The following is a 24,857-nucleotide window of genomic DNA, read 5'->3' on the forward strand; positions in this document are numbered from 1 at the left end:
GCAGGGCCCAAAGTTTTACTCATAATCCTGCAGCTGTCAGATGTTTGGGGTACTAAATATCAAGGCTGAGTAGTCTTAATTCTACCTCAAGCCTCATTTATGTACCACTAGACACTCCCTGTCCCTTTATCTCACTCTATTATGTTCTTTTTCACACCAACTTTTTCCCTTTGTCAAGGTTTTTCAATCTTTCTCTTCCTCATTCTTCCCCACTTTGGTGTTTTTCTCCTTCTTGCTCTTGGTCAAAAGCTGATGAGGAAAAATACGTGCTGCTCTCCAAAAATGAGTTCTGGTGGGCCCCACCTAGAACCACAGACTCAAATTAAGCACTTGGCTAACTTGATGTTTAATAACACTAAGAATGAACCCTTAAAGTTAGGCAATTACGGCCAGAGGAGTTAGTGGTGCTGACAGAAGACATCCATGTCAGCTTCCCAATAATGTCTATGAGAAGGAGAGAACTCTTCGAAAAATCTATTCAAAACAATCACAAGTAATGACATCACACTAGCACACCACAGAAATACATGTGGCTGACTTTTTAAACATTTGTTGTTGCGTGAAAAGTATATGCCTTCAGGGAATTATAACTTGAAGGCTAAATTCCAATCCCTGTGATCCTAGAGACTTGTTCATGTTTTAGAGTTCAGCACTGCTCTTTTCCCGGGCAATTTTCAGGAGGTCCAATGTGCTGAAATTCATTGATGGTAACCCAATAAATATCCCATCTGCAGGAGCAGTATTTAATGGCTGTGCTAAATACCTAATCTACATTCAAGGGGGTGGCCAGAAAATTAAAGTACTGCCCTCCACACACAATTTGATCCATAGCTCGAATGCCATCAGGTGAGCAAAGCAAGTAATCCCTGCCTACTGTAGATGAGGTTCCTTCATCCCTACTTCCAGCTATCTCCCCACCCTTTAAGCCTTTCATAAATCAATCCATCTATCCGTCTTTTCATGTTTCCGCCATTCCATCCTTTCACCATTCTATCCATCTTTCCTTTACCATTCTGTCTATCCACCCTTTCATTATTACACCTTTCCATCCATTCTTCTAGCCTAACACCCACACTTCTAGCTATTCATCCATCATTTTCCCATTTATAAAGCAATTCATTTTCATTCACTCATAGTTTCACCCTCGTTTTCAATTAACCCATCCACCCAGACTTCCGTTTATCCGTCCACCCATTCACCCAGCTTTCATCATTCAAAACGTTTTTATTTACTTTTCATATATCCTTAGTTTCACTCTTACTTGCATCTCTATCTCCGCCTCTCTCTCTCTCCCCGGTAGCCGGTCTATCGTGGGTCGATATTAAAGGTAATACAGTGACACAAGATCTAATTAATGTAGAACACAATGATGAATTCCCAGTCTAGCTGCAGTAGGTTAGGAGACAGCTCACGTGCTTTTATGAAACCAAAGCAGACTGCAAATATATTGAGTCTTTCTGAATGCTTACATTTGTTTCTCAGTCAGAAGGGGATCAAAGTAGCAAATATGTTCGCATAATCTTGCACAATAATACTGGTTTCACATTTTGGGGATCATTTAGGCCTCTGCAGGCCAGCTGTCACAAGGCTGCGGTAGCGAGGTAGAACCTCCATTGGCCTAGCACTGGCCAGTCCACCCTATTTAGAGCTCCCTGCGCGATAATAATTGCTGAAAATGCTGATTTGGAAAAAAACATATTGATGGGTGGTTTGCAAGTCGAAGGTGACAAGGCAGACCAGTCAGCAATTTTTCTTTTAAGGACAGAACGTATACGGCGGGTCTGGATTTGAAAAACAAACATTTAAGTATTTTTCATGCCTGGGACAGGCAAGGTGAATATGGAGGTCCCAGGCATGAAAACAGATGATGGGAATGAAATTATGACGTGATTTATGGATGGGTGGAAGATAGACTATTTCCGGGTGCAGAAATTACTTAGACCCTGGTATCAGAAGCCCAATGATTCCCTCAACTCTAAATTAGGTAGTAGAACCAAGATTCAGTCAGATCAAGTATCCCTGACTTTTGTTAGGTGTGTCAAGATTTACTCCAGAAGCTGTTGTGCTCACCGGAAGGGGGCATACCTGTGGGTCTGTGCAGTGTTGAGCTAGGCTCCCTGACCCTGTGCTATATACATTTACTGACTTGCAGCCTCTTTTACAATAATCTAAACGTGCCTATCATTTCACATCCATGTCAGAATTTGTGACAGCAAGAATGGCTTTCCTCCCATAGACCTCAAATAAGGGGTTTGGCTAGCTTTATGGAATGGTGAAGTAAGAGTTATAACATCCATACCAGTGTGAAAGGATCCTTCCCTCAACGAGAAGCTAAGCACTTTATAAGTCACCACAAGGACTTGATGCTTTATTCTTGTGGTAAGTGACACAATTCCCTTTCAGTTCTAGGCTTTGGAGCACACAAATATCCTGCGTATTTGTCTGATATCAATGTATTTGTTCTTTTCAGTACAATTGTATTTAGTACTCCCAAGCCATCAATGTGTGGTATTTGTGAGCGAATTTGTATCTAACATTAAAACAACAAGCAATTCAATACTTATACAATCATAGTCTTTTTTTTCTCTTCGAATCAGTGAGGCTTGTATGGCCCAGATGTATAATATTTTGAAATTTTGATAACATAAAGGCATCTCGGATTACAAATGTCTCTATTTGATGCGCTCTTCTATCTGAATCTAGTGTGTTTTAAACCTCTTTGTATGGAAAATGGCTCAGTGAGGTCTTCAGGAATACGATCCTGTGAAATATTAGAAAACAAAAGGTTGTATTGCACTCCTGAATAAGACCTCACTAAGCTGTGTTCCATAAACAAAGGTCGAAACATATTGGATGAGCATGGAGAGTAGCGTAGCTGCTCTATTTAAATATCTAGAGGTGATGAGGACACCTCACATCAGTTTGGGGGAGCTGGTGTGCTAGGAGTTCAGAAGTGGGAGTTTGACGCATGCAGTTCCTGCTGTCGGGAGGAGGGGGGTTGAGGCAAAGGGAATGGAGAGGGACGCTGGGCAAGTGCCAGTACTCCAGTTAGTCCTGATGCAATGGAGCGTTGGTTGAAACAATACCCTCAAAAAACGCCAGCCTGGCATTGAAGTCAAGAGATTAAGGGCAACAGGTGGGATAATGGGATGTGTGGAGAAGTAAATCCGGATAGTGAAAGTAAGTGGAGCGAATAGAGATGAGGAGAGAGAGAGCACTATATGTGCTTAGCACAGACCAAACTGTCTGTGGATGAGGGAGAGGAGTAGTAGGTTGGGGTGGATGCATAGACAGAGTAGGAGGAGGATGTACTTACAAAGGGGAGGAATGGAAATTGAGAAGGGAAGGCACACATACGAAAGTGTTCAAAAAATAGTACAGTGCTAGGTAGTTATTAGAGGCTGAATAGAAGTGACAACCGGGAGAACACATATAGACGAATAGAGCAAGATGAGGATAAGTAAGGATTTAGGAAGGAATATAAATAGTTAGGGACAAGGAGGGGCACATCAGAAAAGACAAAAGGAAAGGTGAGGACTAACAGATATAGGAGTTTGAAGTAAGATGAGGAAAGCAAGGGTCAGCCTACGTATGTGTAGCTGCACCCTCTAAGGTTAAAGGAAAATTAATGAGGCAGAGACCTGCTCCTTGGATTAATGCTGAGAGAGTGAAATTTAAAACAGCTTCTAGAGGAGCTGAAAGGGCATGACTTTCAATTTATGACCTGCGATGAAAAAAACAATATAAATTAGCCACCGACAACCATAAACCAGTTTAAGGCTGCCAAAAATAGTAACTTCATCAGCTCTATGACGGGCTCAGCAGTTTTTAGGTAATGTGGACCATGCTTTGCGTTTTTGATAGAGCTTGGCGTTACACATTTATATTTTGTTTTAACTCAAACTCAGCATCACGGATTGAAAATCCACAAATATGAGATCGACTGTGGATTATGAATTTAGTTTTGAATTCAGTTACTTGACGTTTTCTTGTAGGAATTTGTAAAATATGTTATGTATATATAATTACTGTTTATTGGATGTGATTTATATTGTATGTTGCTTCAAAAATATTTATATGGTACGATTTTTTGGGGATACTTTTCTGTTGAAATCCAAAATTCATCCTCTTTGGCTACTTTGGCCCTCATTGGGCCCTCATTGTGAGTTTGGCGGGTGGCGGAGACCGCCCGCCAAACTCAAACTGCCAGCAGACCACCATTGCGGTCTAAACACCGCCGCCCTATTTAAAGTTCACTGCAGAGCCTTAACATTGCAATTGTGAGCTGGTGGCAATGTGGTGGTGCAGCAGGTGCAGCAGCACCAGTTGCACTTTCCACTGCCTGTAATTCTGGCAGTGGAAAGCACGACGGGCCTATCTATGGGGGCTGCTGTACTTCCATGCCAAGTGCATGAGCAGTGCAGGGGCCCCCATGGGGCCCCCGACAACCCCTTTCTGCCAGCCTTTGCATGGGGGGGCTACCACCATGCAAAGTCTGGCGGAGAGGTGACTTGTAATCCCTAGGGCTGTGATGCAAGCAGCTCTGCCCTGCCGGATTGAGACTGCCGAGACCACCAGGCTATTCGCTGGCGGCAACCTGGCAGTGCCGTCGGTCCGACTGTGGCGGCTTCACCATGGTCGTAATGTGGCGGTTGGACTGCCACTTTGGCAGCGGTCTGACCGCACAGCGAGTCTGGCAGTCTTTAAATGGCTAGACTCAGAATGAGGACCTTAGTTTTTTGAACAGGGTGGGAATGAAATACATCTTTCAAAATGCTTTATGAATTACTTTCGTCTGGAACTGCTACTTTCAGTATACTTTTATTACAATAATTATGTACCAAATTCTCTTACTTACTCTCTCAAAAGGTGTATACAAACAGAAGAATATTTAGTGTACCCAATTTGCACCCCTACTAAAACTAATTGGTGTCTACATAAACTAATTTCCTTTCTTGCAGTCTCCCTAGTTCGGAAATGCTTGGTCAGATTAAATCAAGATCATGCCCAGTTTGACTACCAAAGTCGGTACCAGCTGTATTATCTATGCTGTTAGAAGTGACACATCAGATATTGACTACCACAATTGGTCCCAACGTTCTAAACAGGGCAGTGTGACATCTTTATAGAAGCCACCATTGGACACGGAGAACCTGGATCTGTTATCAGCTAATTTCTGTCGTGACAGTGGTCATAATACTATGGAGGACATTATTACATTAAACAAGTGTAACGTTAGACTCAGGTCGTCTATTTGACATGGTCACTGTGGAGCTCTAAAGAGTACTGTGGAGCTGTTAACTGTGATGGCAGTAACCCTCAGAGACACTTTGCCTATTCTCTCTGCCTAGATGCCTACATCATGAGTGAGAGATCTTTTCGTGAAGATCCCCGTTTGAATTTAATGTAAAAACACTTCAAAAGAGAGAAACTCTAGATTTCAAGGGAGAACCATTCATATTTTAATAGAACTAGAACAATCTGAGAGTTTGGGACTTGGGTGAACCTCCTACATTTCTCCAGAGGACCTTCCCCATGTTTGCCAATACCAAGGGCCTTATTTTGAGTTTGGCAGAAAAGTTACTCCATCACAAATGTAATGGATAGCCTTATTACAAGTGTGTTATATCAAGGGCTCCTACTTTTATGTTATTTATTTTCAGGCATTTCTGTCTGTATTTATCCATGTTTATTTTTTCTGATTGTATCTGTGGTTATCCATGTTTATATTTGTGTCTAGAAAAATATATTTTCACATTTATTTAACTATTAAATATACAGGTTTTCGTGATGCAATAAGCAAATATAATACATTATGCACTCTCAATATACTCATATGACACATACATTTCAGTACAAATAGGTACATCTGAACCTGTTTAAGGGGTTATTGGGAAAACGTACACATTATATGTTTTTAAGTGCCTTGTTTGTCAGCTTTCACATTCGTTGGCTTAGTAGTCATGATTCACAGTATCAACGTACACTGAAAAGAAGATGCATTTTATTTTTTTCCATATTTAAAAGTAAATGCAGACAGAGAAATAGCTGGGGTTCTGTATGTATTTGTCCCTAAAAATCGGAAAAAAATGAAAACTTGGAGCCGTTCTATCGTATGGCACTTGTAATAAGGAAAACAGGTTATCCATCACATTTGTTACACAGTAACCCATCTACCACACTTTAAATAGGGCTCTATTTCTTGGATGAAGCTTTTTGAATCTTGCTCTACCTGTAGCAAGGAATTCAGGCTCAGACTGCTAGACGTTTTCAATGTGAAAGAGAGAAAAGCTCCATGTCTCTGTAAAAAGAGACTGAATGAGAGGTCTTTCTTAAGGATCTAACGTCCTCATAGTAACCATTTGTTGCGGAGAGGCCCCATTAACATCATGGAGTCTGTTCTGTTTTATTGCTCTTCACTGCTATGACTCAGCCAGGTAACCAAACCTTGTGGAGAACTTATAGAATGAAGTTTAAGCATGTATCACACTCTACAAAGGAGTTGAAATCCAAAAGTATCTTTGTTCATTCTTTATAAACCACCGTCTACACCCAGAAGCATGGACTCACAAGAAAATCTATTTTGACAAAAATCTGTCTGAAACATCCGCAACAACAATATAGTAATTTATCTACTTTTAGTATTTCCCATTGACTTTCATGTGGTCTGTAATGTTATACAGTGGAGTGTGTCTGACCATGAAAGCCGTTATCGATGATTTAGACTATAGGGTTATGGAAATGTAGACTGGTATTAGTGGAGATGCCTCAAATTAGACAATTTACACAGGCGAACTTTGCATTCTGCAAAGGGAGTTTTGGGTGAAGTAAGGTGGACTGACGTGTAGTGTGACTGGCTTGCACGGTTATTATGAGGAGCGGAGTGCTGTGATAGTCTGACAAGAATTGAAGATTGCTCTCATGTCAGGCACGGTTCGAGGGGCTTCTGTAACGTATGCATTATTAGGTTCTGAATGTGTGAATGAAAGATGGATAAAGAGGGAATAGTTTTACAATGACGGCACAGCATAGGAATGAAGTAGCACTCAAGAAAGTGTTTAAGGCAGGAGAAGCAGTGTAAAAACACAAACAATGAAAAATAAATAAGAGTGAATGAAACAAGGGATACTACGAGAAAGAAAAAGAGAGAGATGAAAGAAGAAAGTGAGAAAGGGGAATTAGATGATGAATGATGGTAGAGTGCTAATTAAAAGGGACAGTGTGAACAAAAATTAATAGTTGGAATAAAACTGAACATGAGAAAAGAATAGAGAGCATGAAGGAGAAGGGAGTGTTTAATAAATAATATTAAGGTTGAGATGGATGGAAGAAGTGAAAAGGTGAATGAGAGTGAGGATAGAGGAAAACAGGGGAGAGTGAGATAAATATTACAGAAGGTGGCCATAGATCTACAATGGTGCCAGCGCTAAAACAGATAGGCTCAGATGGAAGGCCAACAGGTAGGCAGATTCTGTCTGGAACATAAGTTCAAACAGATCTGCAATCTTCAAAACTTCATGGAATTGATCTCTAAAATTATAAAGATAGAAAATTACCTTAAGGAGAACACAGATATCAGCACCCCAACACATGATCCAACTACCACATAAAGAGATCAAAGCAATATTCCACCTCTACTTACAATACACTCTCAGCAACAACAAAAAATCTCGATATTATCATCGCAAGTAGACGATTAGGATCGCATTCAGCATGGCACATCCACACATTTGTAAAGATATCCTTCTCACAACGCAACTCAAAACGTGACAACTTCATTTCGGCTTTAAATACATGTATGATGAGCATCCACATAAAGCTCAACATGGCAAAGATAGAGATGATGACCTTCAAAAATGGCAAAAATACCAGCTTACCACTATATGGCCCAAGGAACTCGAGGCCCCTCTAATGATTTCAAGAAATACCCAGGAATTCAGGCCTATCCTTAATACCACATGTGAAAAAGGAAAAATAAAGCATATTGTACACAATGAAAAGACTGTGTTGATCGTCCCATACCTTAGGCACCAATAAAATCTACAAGCTATCCTCACATTTGTAATCTGCTAGCTTGACTATGCCAGCATCCTGTACTAGGTGTAACCAGTTTCATCATATGCAAAATACAACTAATCTAAAATGCTGCTGCAACACTTCTTCTCTGCCTTCACCCAAGAGAATGAGTAATTCGAGTCTGCAATCACTTCACTGACCCACTTTTGATAGAAGAACAGTGTTCAAAGCGCTCTTAATAGTTCACAGAGCACACAAAGGAAAATAACTACTATTCTTATAAGTTAAAATCAAGAAATACACACAGAATACAACACTGTGCTGCATGCTTCCACCATGGATTATCATGCCACCTTACTATAAAAATCCTTAGAAGGCACTATTCACAGTACAAGGTGACAAACTCTGGAACTCACTATAAAAGAAGATGAATAGCATTAAGTACCACATACACTTCAAAAGATAGTCGAAAACATTGCCTATTTCTACGATAACTACATAATCTAAAAATCTTGGGGTATGGCCGATGTATTTGAAACATCCCAATCAGCACACTGCTTTCTACTTGCAAGTAAATTATGAATCGCTGACCTGTGGCTCGCCTTGATGCTATATAGCAATGTCAATTCATATATAACCCATCTGGCGCACACTAATACACAACACTCAGCAGTCGGCAACCAATTATATTTCATACAGGCTGCATAATACTGCTTTACAATGCTTAATCCTCTTACACTCAGATAAACATGTCTGCTATGGGTGTTGACCATCAAATGGTATGGTACCAACCCCTAAGTGAGCCATCACCAACTGAACAGGATTGGAATAGCTAAAGAGATCTGCCACATACTTCTGGCCAGTCAGAGGACTCTTAGCTAATCCATCACTGCAGGTTCCAACTAGCTACGTATCTTGACTACTTCCTTACATCTCACAGTGACAATCAGATATAGGATGATATTAACAGAATCCATGCCAGCATATCTCCCCACCATTGCACTCTCCAACCATGCCTGATCAGGACCACAAATATGTAAATAAATTATGTGAGATAGGACATCCTAGTGCAGTAACCAATTACAGGGATTATGATAGTAGGAAATACCCTAAAAAGAAAATGAATGGCTGCTCAAGCCTGCCAGCTTACTAAAACCACAAACGGTGCACTTGTTGCTCGCCTCTTATCATCCACCACACTTTAAGTGCTACGTATCATAACGAGATAGATGTACCTTGGTGGTTATCAAGCATACCACAAAATACTTCCCACAGGATAAAAAAACAAAAAACCACACCTTTCCAAGCGAACTGCGTTGATGGCATAGAACACTACCCGTGTATGCAAGCACTTTGGCTCTCCAATCACAGTAGTGAGCACTACATAAATGATGCAATGAAATTCCAGAATGCAGATTTAACAGCAGAATGTTTAGGGCTAAGGCAAACTAAAAAGTACATGTACAGCTTGGACATAACTGCTTGAAGCTTGATGGGGCGGGAACCACTGTGTAAAACGCAACGTCTCCTCACTAACGATTAGGTGTCTCAACTTTTTAAAGTTCTTTTAACAAGTTGAGGACTGCCCAGGATACAGACATGCTGGAAGCTGACAACGAGGCCCTAGGGAGCATTCTCTGCCCCAGCGCAGCGCGGTCTCCCCCGTTGGGAGACCAGTACACGGCACAAGACCTGCAGTGAAGGAGGGTGGGGCCCGGGGTCGAGAGACGAACACTGGCATCGGCCCTGAAGAGTTGGGGCCACCAATGAGAGGCCTTTGGAAGGCCATAGGACCTGCAGGTGCTCCTGCAGGAAAGACGGAGCTCAGCTCACTGGCACAAATGGGCGGCATGGCTGCAAGATGCAGTGACACTGAGGGGAGACCGGCATGCTGGTGGACCCAGGAGGCCCCATTACGAAGAGGAATGCTACAGGGGCTTCGCAGCTGGGCAGCGTGATTTACCAGGTTGAGGACAGCGGCAACCTGGCCTGGTCGGGCTGGTGGAGGAGCACAGAGCAGATCGACGGAATGGACCTACTCACTTGGCCCTAATATGAAGGTGAGAACCTGGTGGGACCAGCAGGGCCTGCGAACAGCGTTGTTATCTGCTCGGTTCCATGAGACCGTGTTGGGGCGGTAGCGCTGAGACACTCAGGATAGGGCAGTGGCTGGAAGAGACTTGGAAGACTCGCATGTGGTCCCTGTGGTTGCCCCTGATGTAGAGGGCCTGCATGAGAGGCACAATGCAGGAACCAGGTGAATCCCGCTGGTGTTTGCCATGGGGAAATCGAAGCCAATGTCACAGGGCCATATGGGACAAGCCTCTCTGGCCTTGCATGATGACCAGGGACCGGGGACGGCTACCCTTATTGTGCCAGAAGGGATGAGCAACACCTTAAACAAAATACTGGGGGTTATTGAGGACTCTAAACTCACCCTGCAATGAGACATTGGCAAGGTCACTGCTGAATTGGGTTTGCTGTGTGGGGACCATCAGAAACTATCAGATAAAGTGTGTGATACGGAATCTACAGTCACGAGCCTCCAACCATCCCATAAGGCATTGAAACTTCAAGTATATCACTTGGCGGACAAAGTGGACTGCCTGGAACGAAGGGCAGAGGATGCGGAGGGGGAAGTCGCCGCAACAATGTCCGTATTGTTGGATTGCTGGAAGGAATGGAGGGGAGAAACATAGTTGAATTCCTGGAGCCTTAGATGTGTGCTCCTATGGAAAGGAATAGCCTCACACCTTTTTTTGCCCTAAAGAGGGCACATCACATCCTGGTGCGAAGACCACCACCTAGTAGGCCGCCAAGCCCCTTGTGGCCAAACTTCTTCATTACCGTGATCGAGATCTGCTGCTGCAGAGAGTCCGTGTGGTTGGACCCTTCAAAGTGGAGGGGGCCAGGCAAGTCTGTTCCCGGATCTTACAGCGGCGGTGCAGGCCAGGAGGACCACTTTTTCGTCAGTGAAGAGGGCGCTCAAAGAGGAAGGTATATCCTATGCGCTACTCTTTCCGTCGCGGCTGAAACTCATGGTGGATGGGACTGCACACTTCTGCCAAAACCCTGAGGAAGCTTGGACATGGCTGGGTCCCAAGAAGAGGTGGCCATGACAGCTGAGCGATGTAAGAGAAGAAGAAGATCCCGGAGATAGGCCCGCCAACCCGACTCACCAAGCCTTCGCCAATCCAGTCATAGGAGGGGAAGAAGCTAGCGCTTCATGCTACTGCCTCATTAACAGAGACTGAACTTTCAGATGGGGTAGGGGCCAGAAAAGATCAAGATCATGAATCAGATACCCACCTGTCAGACTATGACTCTCGGACATGCACGCCAGAAGATCTCCCCCATGTAACGCCACATTCGTCTGAAGACATCATTTAAATGGACTTCACTGAATCGTTTGAAGCTGCCGCCAAGTCTACATGATGTTTTTAGTCCTGGAAGGTTGGGCAGGACTGAGAGATTATGTCTCAACTACTGCCTCGTCCTCCCCCTAACTCTTCGTCTTCATAGAGGTGGTATTGTATGTCACTTATTATGGCTATTATACATTGTTTGGGCGGCCGGCTGTTTATGGACTGTCCTTGGGAGGGGAGTTGGGGTTTTGTTTATTTGTTTTGTCCTCAGTGATTTCTGGTGGGAATGTGCCTTTTGATCTGCAGTTCGTGGCAGAGGTGGTAGAACTGCTGGGGGTTCTGGTTGCCTGCAATGAATGAGTGATGTTCCATAATGCTTGTACAGTTGTCTGCACTTATTGTGATCACCTGGAATGTCCGGGGGCTAGGATCTATGGCTAAACGGCATAACGGCATAAAATTCTGTCATATTTCAAATGCCACGGAGTATACATTGCAATGCTACAAGAGTCGCATCTCACACAGACAGAGGCCGAGTGTCTACGCTGGCGTTGGAGGGGGCAATTGTTTGGGACTACCTACTCTGCGTATGCCCGGGGTACACTGATATGGGTTAGGGCGGGGTTCCCCTGGAAGCAATGAGGGTGGTGGTGAACGACACGAGGCAGTTTGTCTTTGTGGAAGGGTGCCTACATGGTAAACCCATTGTGTTGGGGTTGGTGTACGCCCCTAATCAAGACCAGGTGGCTTATCTTCACACCCTGTTCGCACACATGGCAGACTTCCCGGGGGGTCATACCATACTGGGGGTGACTTTGATGGGGTTCTTGATACAGATCTCAACCGTTCTTCCCCGCCAGTGCAAGGAGCTCTCTCAATTAGAATAGCTGCCGGGTTGGCCACCTGGCTAACTAGCTGGGCCTTGGAGGATGCGTGGCGTGCGCATCACCCAGTACATCAAGATTATTCCTATTACTCCCATATCCACCAGGTTCACACTAGAATCAATAGATTTGTATGCAATGGGTCAATCTGTGGGCAGATAAGGCACTCAGAGTACCGCGGCTGTACACTCATGGACCACAGCCTGCTTCTGATATATCTGCACATGGCAGAGCCCCGATGCCCTATCCCAACATGGTGCCTCTAACAAGTGGCGATGAGAGATGCCAGTTTTAGAGACACGTTATTCCCAACAGTGGCGGAGTACTGTTCCTGTAATGAGGGATTGGCATCACAGAGACGGGGTGGTATGAGGCCACTGTATGGGCCGGACGACAGGCATTAAGCAAGGAGACCGCCAATGTCCCGAAGATCGACAGCTTGCTTTCGACAACAAGCTGGGCTGTGACCGTGAGACCACACACCATTACCATTGGAATAGGCAGTAGCCCTTGAGATGTCATGACCACGCAGGGTATATGCACAGGGTACACAAGGAGATAAGTAGGGCTGGACGGTTACTGGCCTGGTTGGTTTGCCCTCACACAGCAGGGACCCTCATTACTGGGATCGCGCTGCCTGACGGTTCCCTGACACATGTACCCCTAAGTATAAATGCAGCATTTTGTGACTATTACCTGGCACTGTATTCCCCCTCCCCCCTGGAGACTTCATTGCCGGACACGCTAGGTGACCTGTTGGCCGGGATGCAACTGAGGGTCCTCACTGAAGAGGCCAGAGCCCTGCTGGGTTCAGAAGTGATGGAGGGAGAAGTAAAGACTTGGTGACTGGTAAGACCCCCCGGGATGGACTGCCTTCCCCTAGAATTTTATAAATTGACAGTAGACATTTTGGCCCCAAGGTTGGTAGCAATGTATGCAGAAGCCTATGAGTGGGACCTTCTCCCCGGGACGCAAGGGGAGGCTCTGGTGTTCCCCCTCTCTAAGACTGCTGATTGTTGTGGGGAGGTGAAAGACTTCCTACCCCTCTCCATGCTTAATACAGATTCTAAAATTCTGAGTAAGGTCTTGGCTTATAGGCTCTTGGCATATATGCAGAACCTGATCCATGACGACCAATGCGGGTTCATACCTACCAGGAACAACTCACAAAATCTCTGCAGACTGTACACAGTGTTATACGGCGTTCCCCACCCGACGGATTCAAACGCCATAGTGGTACTCCAGCCCCCCACTTGCTCAGCAAATGTTTAATGGGCTCCTAATACATTCTGATATCTTGGGATTCAAATTTACCACGACATAGTCGACCTTAGGGAGGGCAACCCGGGAAAAACTCTCCAATCCCTTCAGACTGGTGTAGGTTTTTGTTGCTCCATTAACTTGCCCTTCATGGCACGGATCTCACTGTCGCAGATGATTATGCTCCCGCGACTTCTATATTTCTTCGTTAATCTGCCGGTAACTGTTCCGGTATACTGGTTCAGATCCTTAGATACCCTTCTCACAGAATTAATATGGAATGGTGGGTGCCACAGGGGTGCACTGGTCACTCTCCGCCTATGCCTGGAGGTGGGAGGGCTGGGGTCCCAGACTTTGAGCTCCATTATATTGCGGCACAGCTGCAATGGCTGACGAGCTGGCTCAATAACCATGGGTTGACAGAACTACACTGGGAAGGTGCTGGACAGCACACAGACAAGTTGGTGGCTGGATTTTTCTGTCCCAGACTCCTATCCTCCACAAGATGTGGTTCTAATGAGTGTGGCCTACAAGACCTGGTGTAGAGCGCTTAGGCGCACTGGGGCCCTGACCCCCTACACCACTGAGATGGGACTCCAACTTGCTAAACCCCCTCACGGCTTTAAACAGAGACAAAAGCTTCCCTGGATAGAGGCGGGGTTGTCTTCCGTAGGCAGCTGTTATGCCCAGGCTAAGTGGTCCTCTTATGCAGAGCTCTCAGATGGGACGGGTCCTCCCGTGGGGTAATTTTTTTCAGGTACGAAGCAGTGGCCTGAGCTGTACGAGACTTGTGCGGGGAGGGAACGGAGGAACCTACCACCTATGCTGTGCTCCAGACAATGCACCGGATGGGTGGAGGATCCCACTTAGTGACATGGCTATAAAAGCCATTGAATGGAATGATGGGAAGGCCACTACATTCCTTGAAGGCTCAATGGGAGGCATACATGGGCAGGGAGCTGACGGAGATTGAATGGGAACGGTTGCATATGTGCCCTGTGTTTCTCTGAACACACACTTTAAACTGATTCATTTCAATCTCATACACAGGACGCATCCCTCCCCCATAGATTTCAGTCCATATACGGAGGGGAACCCCAGGCCTGTCCTAGATGCCAAACACAGGATGAGGATTTTGGACACATGGTTGAGGGATGCCCTACCCTTGGAGTTTACTGGGATGAAGTAATTGCGCGCCTTAACCTCACCTTATATAGGTCCTTGCCAGTGACTCTAGAGGTCTGCTTATTGCGCCTGTTGGTCAGGACACCCCCTAGGAAAGTAGGGAACAAATTTATAGATTTGGCTCTAGTTTTGGTGCAGCGTAGGATAGCGATGGCCTGGAAAACACTTGAGGGACCCCGGCGAACTACATGGTACACAAAGTCACATGCTGGGCATGGGTGGAGGAGAGGACTTTAGGGAGAGAAGAATCCCAGGGGCTACAATGCCAGCCTATAGCTCTCCTCTCTGCAGAAATCATGGAAGAGCGGGAGGCTATTGATCTCCCTGGCGATGCCCATACAGAGTCCAGAGTTGAGGAGGGACCTGGGTACGACTCTAACATTATGGCTGGGGACCTCCCAAGAAGACACTCGTGCTTGCATGATATAACTTATGTCTGCCTTCTCAGCGGGGTCAGTTGAACAGTTGTTGCTCGTGTATAAACACGGAGTCACTAAAGATCGGGACATGGTTAGTTGGTTTGAAGAGTTATACCTTAGTAACAGACATTATTTTCCTGTATGGTTAGAAATGGCATGGGTGTGCTCTGGAGAGCAGGTGGCCCCCACCCAGGGCATAACACCAAGTACTAAGGAACCCTGTTAGAGGTTTCACATTTTACTGTAGAACATAACAGCCAGAGCCTATCCATACGAGACATATATGTTTGCAAAGAACAGAGTTGCGTGCAGATGAACAGTTATAAAAACTGAATGTTATATAAGCTCACGATGATACAGATGTAACAAAGTAATGTGTAACAATGACTTCTGAAAATACTTAAAATGCCAATAAAAATATTTTTTTTAAAAATCTAAGAGAAGGGTGCTGTCAAAAAGCGACATTGCCATGCCTTTCCAAAAGAGACTATATAAATGGTCCCCCTCCTTTAAGAGAATGAGACGGAGAGAGAGTGAGTGAGAGACAGAGACAATAGCACTTAAAATGGAAGGAGGGAGTCAGGAAAAGAGAAGGAGTGGATGGGATTAACAACTGAGAGGTCGGAGAGCCAGAGATGCGTGAATGAATTCACACTAATAAACAACTTGTAGAAATAGGGACATCAAACAGGGCTTGCATCAGAGTGAATTAAAAATATAATTAAAACAAAGCTGCTAACCAGCAATTAGCGTGAAAGGAAGAGAGGCGGTGGGGCTGTCGTTACCAATTAGTGCTGAGATTATACCTTGAAAGGCTCCGTGTGATTTACCCTCCTTTCTGGGGATTGTTCGCATATCAGGCTTCAGCTAAGAGTCTAGAGAGAGGGTATTTGGACACTGGCTGTAATCGCCTCGCAGGGGCACTCAAATCCCTACTTCGGCTTGGGCCTAAGGCAGTCCGGTAGGGAGGACAGCTCCAAAGCACACCATGTCAACAGGCTCCACAATTACGAGTCACTGTAGTCAGGGCTGGACTGGCCGTAGTGGGCATCAGACATTTCCCCGGGAGGCTGGGAGGGTAGGGGGCGGTTTTGTAGCAGTGGGGGCCGTTTTCTTTTACTGGGACCAGTTTTGCAGCGTTGCTGCAATATTGGCCCCCAGTAACAAAAGCAGCACTTCTTCACTCTTGCGCTCCCCACCCCTAACTGCCCCCCCCTCGCCCCCCCTTCCACGGGCTGGTCCGGCCCAGACTGTACTCCATATTTTCTGTTCTCCATTCACAGACTATCCACTGTGCAACAAGTACTTGAGTGGGTTAATGCATGCGGGCACGGTTGCCACAGAGGTGGGTACTGATGGCAAGGGCAGGGCACTCGGACAGTTTTAGACCAGGTGATGAGAGGTATAGTACAAAGAGGTATATTTCACCATGCCAATGAGCCTATTATACTGTGAAAAATACACACATATTTAGGCACTTATTATAGGGTTGGTAAAATAGCGTGGGTTATGAGCGCCTGATAAGGTATCAAGCTGTATGATAAATACCTTGTATTTTGAGCTTTCTAATTGAAAATGAAGTATAACATGCACATTTATTATTTAACACACCACATTCTGCATATTTTAACTTTTCTCTGAGCCTTTTCATCCAATAAAATTCATTAGGCTTGATGTGCCAAAATCTGTCAGTGGAAAACGTCCAGGGTGTGATCCCAACTTGTAATTCTGAGGGATGAGTATTTAGCCATGAACCTGTAATGAGGGTCAGTTACTATGGAGCCCAATTATTATATATAATGCATCAGGCACATACTGCACTGCTGTAAGTGGAAAGGAAAAGGTACTGAGACTCCAAAAGGGGTGTGGTTTGAGGAGTGTACCTAAGAAACCTCCACAAGAGGTGTGGTCTATAGAGTGACCTAATGCATGAAAACAAGAATCTCGTGCTTAAATTCACAGATACAGGCTTATAGGACAAAGTATAACAATCAGCAGGCAACAAATTATTTAATAGTTTAAATAGCACCATTATATTGTGGCATGGAGTGATCTTGAGTGAAGGAGAGTGCTATAGAGTGGTGTAGAGTGGAGTAGAGTGGTGCAGAGTGGAGTAGAGTGGCTCAGAGTGGAGAAGGGGCATAGAGTATAGTGATGTGGTGTGGCGTAGAGTAGAGAGGCTTAGAAGTGGCATAGAGTGAAGTGGCGTAGGAGTGTCACAAACTAGAGTGGCATTGTGTGGCAGAGTATAGTAGAGTGTTATAGAGTACAGTGGCATGTAGTGGTGCCCAGTAGAGTGAAATAGCATAGAGTGCATTGGCATAGAGTAAAGTGGCATAGAGTGCAGTGGAGCATAGTAGAGTGGTATAGAGTGCAGTGGCATAGAGGACAGTGGTGCAGAGCAGGGTAGAGTGGTGCAGAGAACAGTAGTGGTGCAGAGTGCAGTGGCAAAGAATAGTGCAAAACAAATTAGAGTGGCGTAAAGTGAAGTTGCACAGAGTGCAATGGTTTAGAATACAGTGGTACAGAATAGAGAAATATGGCTGTTGCTGCAGCAGGACTCTTATGTTGTAGTGGGCTGTTCTGCTGAATCCAGCCTACCTGTGTGGACCCAGAACTCTGGGAAAGGGTCAGATGGCTGGCCCCCTGTTCAAGCAAGAGGGACATAGTAGGATTCTTTGACTTCAGTGCATCTCTATGCAGCGTGATGCAGACCACCATCGAGGCTGGCCCAGCGTTATGGAGTTCATCCTTGACGCCAACGCATCTCAGCACAAGTTCTTGCAAGCTCCAGTGGCTTCTTCAACGCAGATAAAGCCCGGTGCCAACACCGGCGCAGCTCAATGCATCTGGTCCCCTGTGCAGACAGCGCACCAAAGCCTCTGCAAGCTGCACAGACTTCCTCAACGACAAAGCCAGACTTCGTATTGCAGATCTATGTCAATGGTCACTGACTCTGCCACTGCTCGATGCATCGTGATGTGGACCTCTTATCATAGGTCTTCATTGACGGCTCTTCTACACCAGCCTGTGTAGCTCGAACCAAGGACTTCACATCTCGACTCTCAGGCGCAAGGTACTTTTCAGCGGATTGAATTCAGTCTTTCATTTGGCATGTGCTCCATTACAGTCGCATGACCTTGTGACTTGGAATCTAATTAGATTCTTGTTGTTTTGGGGTCAAATAATTTATTACATTTTACTAGATATTTCTAAATTAGCATGTGATTTTTCTTGTTTTGTATTTTCACTTTATTACTATTTGTGTGCTGCATAAATGCTCAACACATTGCCTCTAAGCTAAACCTGACTGCTTTTGTGCCAAGCTACCACAGGGTTGAGCACAGGTTAATTTGCCATTTGCTTGTTTCACTTTGACAATAATTGCGGTTACTGCTTTAACAGGGTTTGATCCCCCCTCAACTAGTAACCTAATATCCTACGGGAGAACATATATCCCTGATTTACATTTAAAAAGAAATACCTACGATTGTTTTTGCAGCAGTAGTGCTAGCAAAAAATGTCATAAAACGCCATGTTTCCGCTCCTTTATTCAGTAGAAATGGCACTACATGTTTGGGTTTCTGAAGGTCAAGGTAACATACGTGAGAAATGGTTTTGAGGAAAGTATTGCTTTGACACATACATTAGTAAATGCATTGAATTAAAAGATGTAATTTGTAACCCTGGAATCATAGCAACCCAACACAACACATTCAAAGCAAGGAATGTGGTGACGTTTGAATGGAATGGAGACACCTGAAATGACTGTTTACTTAATTATACCTGTAATGTCCTAGCGGTTAAATACAAAATGCACCTTTTCAGCATCTTTACCTCATTAAACCCAATGAAATCCCCTTTAAAAGCATAAATAAGAGCATTTCTCCATTCCTTCCAATGACAAGTACTCTGCTGGTGTGAATACCCATGGTTACAACCATTTTCATTAAACTGAGCCAATTCGGTAGGGTCGATGGCATTTTTTTCCAGGTGTGTTTCTTGTATCTATTTATTGGTAAATCAACCCCAGAAGCCTCACAACAAAGTAATCATGAAACCTTTTACGTTACTAAATAAAGGTGTGCTGATTCCACATATTCCATGACCAAGACTTCTGGAAAAAATCACATATTTTTCCTCATAACTTAGTCTTTCATTCAGATGTTAAAATAAAACACTTGCAGATTCATTGTAACATAAATGTTTCAGGATACCAGGTACCATTGAAGACCTTCTTCAGATCTAAGTATCTCTACTTCACCCAACCACACCATTATTTGTTTTCCCTGGCTTTGTTCTAAGGTCTAATTTCATGAGTATGTATGAGCCTTTCAGAACTGGATACATACACACAATATTTTTATAATTGTGATTTTGACATTAGAATTCAAATGTTCATGTCAGTTGTGAAGTATCTTATGCCGTTCATATCAAATCAATTCACATAAGAGTTTATAAAGCACAACTATTCAACCTTAAGGGTATCAAGGTGCTTAGGGGGGTTGTCCTCTGAGTTTCAGTTGAAGAGCCAGATTTTAAGGTCCTTCCTGAATTAGGGTAGCGATGGTGACTGCCTGAGGTACAGGGGCACGGTGTTCCAGCTGTTTGCTGTGAGGTAGGTGAAGGATCTCCCACCAGCCTAGGTCTTCCATATGCATGGTACTGTGGCTAGTGCTTTTTGAGTGGAGGGTAGAGGTCTGGTGCGCGAGTAGAAGGTGGTGCGGTGGTTGAGGTATGCAGGTCCGAGGTCATGGAGGGCCTTGTCGGCATTGACCAGGAGCTTGAAGTTAATTCTCTTTTTGATGGGGAGCCAGTGGAGATCTCTTAGGTGACTGGAGATATGTTTTCGGTGGGGAATGTCCAGGATAAGGGTGGCAGAGATGAGGTGTTTTAGATGTGCTGTAACTTCTTGAGGTTCTTCTTGGTGGTACCAGCATGGAGGGCGTTGCCATAGTCGAGTCTGCTGATAATCAGGCCATGGGTTATGGTTTTACGGCAGTCCTTTGAGATCCATTAGTCTCGAGAAGTGGGAGTGTGTGAAAGCAGGTGGATGCGACTGAGTTGATTTGGCGGGTCAAGGTGAGCGATGAGTACAGGATGTCGCTGAGGTTGCATGCGTGGTCTGTTGGGGTGAGGGATGCAGAGGGTCGATGGCCACCAGGAGTCGACCCAGGCCGATGTGGATGGTCCCAGGATGAGGATCTCGGTCTTGTCAGAGTTGAGCTTGAGGCATCTGTCCTTCATCCAGGTGGTGACAGCTTCCATCCCGTTGGGGAAATTCTACTTGGCAGTAGTGGGGTTTTCGGTCAGTGAGATGATCAGTTGGGTATCATCGGCGTAGGAGATGATGTTCAGACCATGGTCCCTGATGATGGATGTGAGAGGGGCCCTGTAGACTTGAAGAATGTGGGGCTGACGGAGGAGTTCTGTGGAACTCCACAGCTGATCTCTAGTTTCTGACAGGTAACGCAGGAGTCTGACTCTCTGTGTTCAGTCAAACTGGAAAGAGCGTATCCATTTTAGGGCCTTTCCTTGGATACTGGATGTGTGAAGCTTGGAGCAGAGAGTGAGGTGTGAGACAGTATTGACAGTGGCCAATAGGTCCAGTAGGATGAGGACTGCTGTATGGCCGCTGTCGAGAAGTGAGCAGGCACCATCTGTGGCGGCGTGGAGGACGGTCTCAGTGCTGTGATTGCTCCTGAAGCCTGATTGGGAGGTGTCTAGGATGTTGTTGTCCTCAATGTGCTTAAAGAGCCGAGTGTTGTGGCCTTTTTGATGACCTTGGCTGGGAAAGGCAGCAGAAAGATGGGGCGGTAATTCTTGAGGTCCAGAAGTCGGCTGTGTGGTAATTCCAAGAGCAGGCAGATCTCGGCATACTTCCAGTCCTCTGGGAAGGTGGCTGTCTCTACGAAACAGTTGAAGGTGTGTCAGAGCTCGGGTGCAATGGATGTGTTGGCCTTGTTGAAAATGTGGTGAGGACAGAGGTCCATTGGGGCTCCGGAGTGGATGCTGCTCATGATGGTGTGGGTCTCGTCTGTGGTGAGGGTGGTCCAGGGGTGCAGGGTCTGTGGCGGTTTGATGAGACGGGTCTGGAGGGTTGTTAGAGGGCTCTGAGGGTCTTGGGATCCAAAGCTGTTGTGTATGTCTTTGATTTTCCGGTGGAAGAAGTTGGATAGCCTGTTCAGAGGTCTTGAGATGGAGGGATGCTAGCTGTTTCTGATTGGGGGTTGACAAACTTTTTGACCATGGCAAAGAGCTCTTTGGTGTTGTGAGTGGTGGTGCTGATGATGTCCTGCAAGGCAGCTTTCCTGATGACTCTGATGAGGTGGTGGTCGGATTTGGTGGCCGCTCATAGATACTCATGATATGAGAACTCAAATTCTTACTAATCATTTTGAGTCACCAGATTCACCAGAGTCTGGCATCTCCCTACTCTAGAACACTCATTTGCAGGTTGCAGTACCCAAACAGTTAGAATCGACATTGTATACTATTGTACCCACTCCCATTATACATCCTAACACTCAAGGTTTATTAAAGAGTTCAAAATGAGGGACAGGTGCTATATACTGAAACGTATATAATACATATTAACCTCAATTTTTTTTCCATCTCCTCAATCAGCACAAGGATTTACGAAGGCAATCTATCTATATGGACCAAGTATTGTCTACTGCTTATCATATTATTCTGTTGTTTTGTTATGGTTAAAGTGTATTATTATTCAACATTTAAACAGGTCTTGGTTGGGCCATTTCTTCTAGTTAATACTCTGAGTGTGTTACATGTGCTGTTGGTGCCTTTTGCAAATGTTTTCAACAGGCTCCTGTTTTGTGGGATTTTTCAAAGATTTGAAATGAAGAACTTCTTTAAGCCTTCGAACAACTCTCCTTAACCTTCTGAGAGTATTGCTTTGATCTTATTTGTATTGACTCCTAACAAATTATGGGTCATTGAGCTTTAGGTTTCCCTTGCCGATATACCCAGAAATAATGCATTTTTCACATATTAAAAAGTTCTTGTATTTGCCAATTATGGTCTCTTCTTTCCGTTTAATCAGTCAGTTTATTTTTCACTCTACTGTCTATGTCTCGTTCACCATCTTTGAAGACAAACCATTCAATAACTAGGTTGCAAATCAGAAAAGGACTCCTAAGCAGTCAGTCTTCTTGCAATAGGTTCAAGACACAACTCACTTTTTGAAAAAAGCCCCTTTGTTATAGCTGTTGATGGGCTTACATTTTGTCTTTAGTTCCTATGGTGTGTGCTTTCAGATGCATGACCTGATGGCAGGTTTGGCAGTGCAGTCATTCAGAACATCCTTACCTAATTTGTGACTCTAGGTTGGCAGTTGCGGTAGTATGGAGTGGAAATTGTGTATGCAAATGTAAGGAATAGCATGAGGGAGTAAACCTTGCCTTGCAACTTTCTAGCACGAAGGACTGTCTTTCATATAACTTGTCATCACAGTATGCCAATGTCCTTTGAGTTGGCTTAATAGGGCATGATGGTGCAGAACTATATGTGGGTTGTTATGAAGCATTGTTGACCACCAGAGCTTCATGGGTAAGAACATCAAGTTTTTGATTTCGACCTACAAAAATATTGACTCCAGAATATTGACTAAACACAGAGGTAAGGACAGATTTACTTATTATAGCTCTGCATATATACACATAGGGTTAGTTATTATAAATATATGCAATAGATAGATAGATAGATAGATAGATAGATAGATAGATAGATAGATAGATAGATAGATAGATAGATAGATAGATAGATAGATAGATAGATAGATATGTTTAACTTGATTTAATGGTAGACGATATTCTGAATTTTAAACGTTTTTAGGTCAATAATGTTTCATTTTGATATTCTAAAATACAACTGCAAGCAGAGTATACAGACATGAATTCATGAAATTAGTCACATAAGGCCTGATTTAGAGGTTGGCGGCCGGGTTACTCTGTCACAAACGTGACGGATATCCGGTGTGAAGGATATCCTTTCTGCCGTATTACAAGTTTCATAGGCTATAATGTAATTGTAATCTGGCTGACAGGATCTCCATCACATTTGTGACATAGTAACCCACTCGCCAAACTCTAAATCAGGCCCCTAGTCACCAGTGGCGGCCGCCACAAATCTCAAGTGGGGGAGTATGTGGGATTAGGGAAATAGTAAAAAAAAGTACCTGTCCTGCTGCCGATGCTTTCAGCCGCCTTGCTCCTCTTCTCTCCTGCTCCCGATAGTGTCCCATCAGTCCCTAGGACACCAGCACAGGCTCCCCCACAAAATCCTACCACTGCTCTCATGCTGTGCATAGCATGAGAGCAGTGCCAGGATTTTTCTGAGAGGCTTTGTCCGCCGCTCAGACAGTGCATGGCAATCTGTGCTGTTTCTCCAACCCAGCTGTGCCACACAGCAGGGTTGGAGAAACCTAAGGGTGCATGTCTGTTTGGCCAGCCTACGGCAGTCGGACAAACTGACATGCACACTTTTAAATGCACTGGAGTGACTCCACTCCTCCTCCCCCCTCCATGGACACGCTGGCTAAGACAGCAGCTGAAAATAAAATGATAACAAAATATGGGCAACGCTCCTCCATTAAATTATTAGTCACATGTCACAAAAAGAACGAGGTTCAGCTTGGTGTAGGATGTATCCCTCAATGTAGTGTACCTCCTATGAAAATGATAAGATTCAGAAAGTAAAAATAACGTAATGCACCTTTCCAACAATATGGGTGAGACGCACTGCCCCCTAATCCAGGGATAATCAAGGTTCACAAAATGGCACCTGACATAATAGCCCATATCCTAAAATGTCATCACTGAATATAATGTTTTCAGAGATAAGTGAAGAGTTTTTTTTAACCTCAAACATGGTTGGACACGTAGCTGAATATCACCTGTTACTATCGCACCCCAGTTAAAATGGCTGCTGTCACCAGCATCGCAGCGCCATCCTTGCGCGCCCAGACACCTCCGGCAAACTGGCTCAGAGTGTTGTAGCGGTCCTTCATGAGCTGCAGCTTGTTAATACAGCAGCCAAGTGCATACAAAAAAGAAACCAATTTACAGAAAATAGAATCCCCTTTACAAACAGTCTCCCATGCTGGCGGGATTAGTCAGACTGGAATGTGGCCGTCAGTAGATAATTATCTGCTGGGTACTTCGATAGGCAATTATCAGCATGTGAAATGTAGCAACTGTGCCCCCATGGTCATCTTTAAAAGCTTTGACGCTTGAAGCGCTGAAATCTCGAGCAATTCAAAGCATAGCTGCAAACTCAAATATTTGAAAATGGGCCCTGCAAGAAGAAGCCAACTTAGCTCCCAACAACACCTAGGCAAACTACGGCTTGTGGCACACAGCCCCACAGATGGTACTGAAAGAAAAATCTAAATCGGATTTCTTTGACTGGCAAAAGCAGGAAACACATTTATATTATTCATTCGGAAAGAGGAGTTGGACATGGGTCACCCCTTCAACTCACAATTTACACGGTTCAGGGTCCGAGACGAGGCTAATTTAGGTTGACCAGATTTTGAGGAGCAAAAACCGGGACAGGTCAGACATAAAAGAAGGACTAACGACTTTTCACTCACTTTTATATCTGACGTCCCTTTTTTGCGTAGCTTTGTGAATGTGTGCCTATACATGTGCATAGATATATATATATATATATATATATATATATATATATATGTATGTGTGTGTGTA

The 24,857-nt window shown here is 44.5% G+C and overlaps 1 protein-coding gene across 2 annotated transcripts in view; it reads right to left on the reverse strand.

Annotated features, from left to right (window-relative positions):
* CACNA2D2 (calcium voltage-gated channel auxiliary subunit alpha2delta 2) overlaps nt 1-24,857 on the reverse strand; it is a 1,401,889-nt gene that overhangs the window by 1,021,106 nt on the left and 355,926 nt on the right. The gene's annotated exons all lie outside the window — the stretch shown is intronic.

The sequence above is a fragment of the Pleurodeles waltl genome, chromosome 9 (assembly GCF_031143425.1).
Source record: "Pleurodeles waltl isolate 20211129_DDA chromosome 9, aPleWal1.hap1.20221129, whole genome shotgun sequence".
In the NCBI taxonomy this organism is placed as follows: domain Eukaryota; kingdom Metazoa; phylum Chordata; class Amphibia; order Caudata; family Salamandridae; genus Pleurodeles; species Pleurodeles waltl.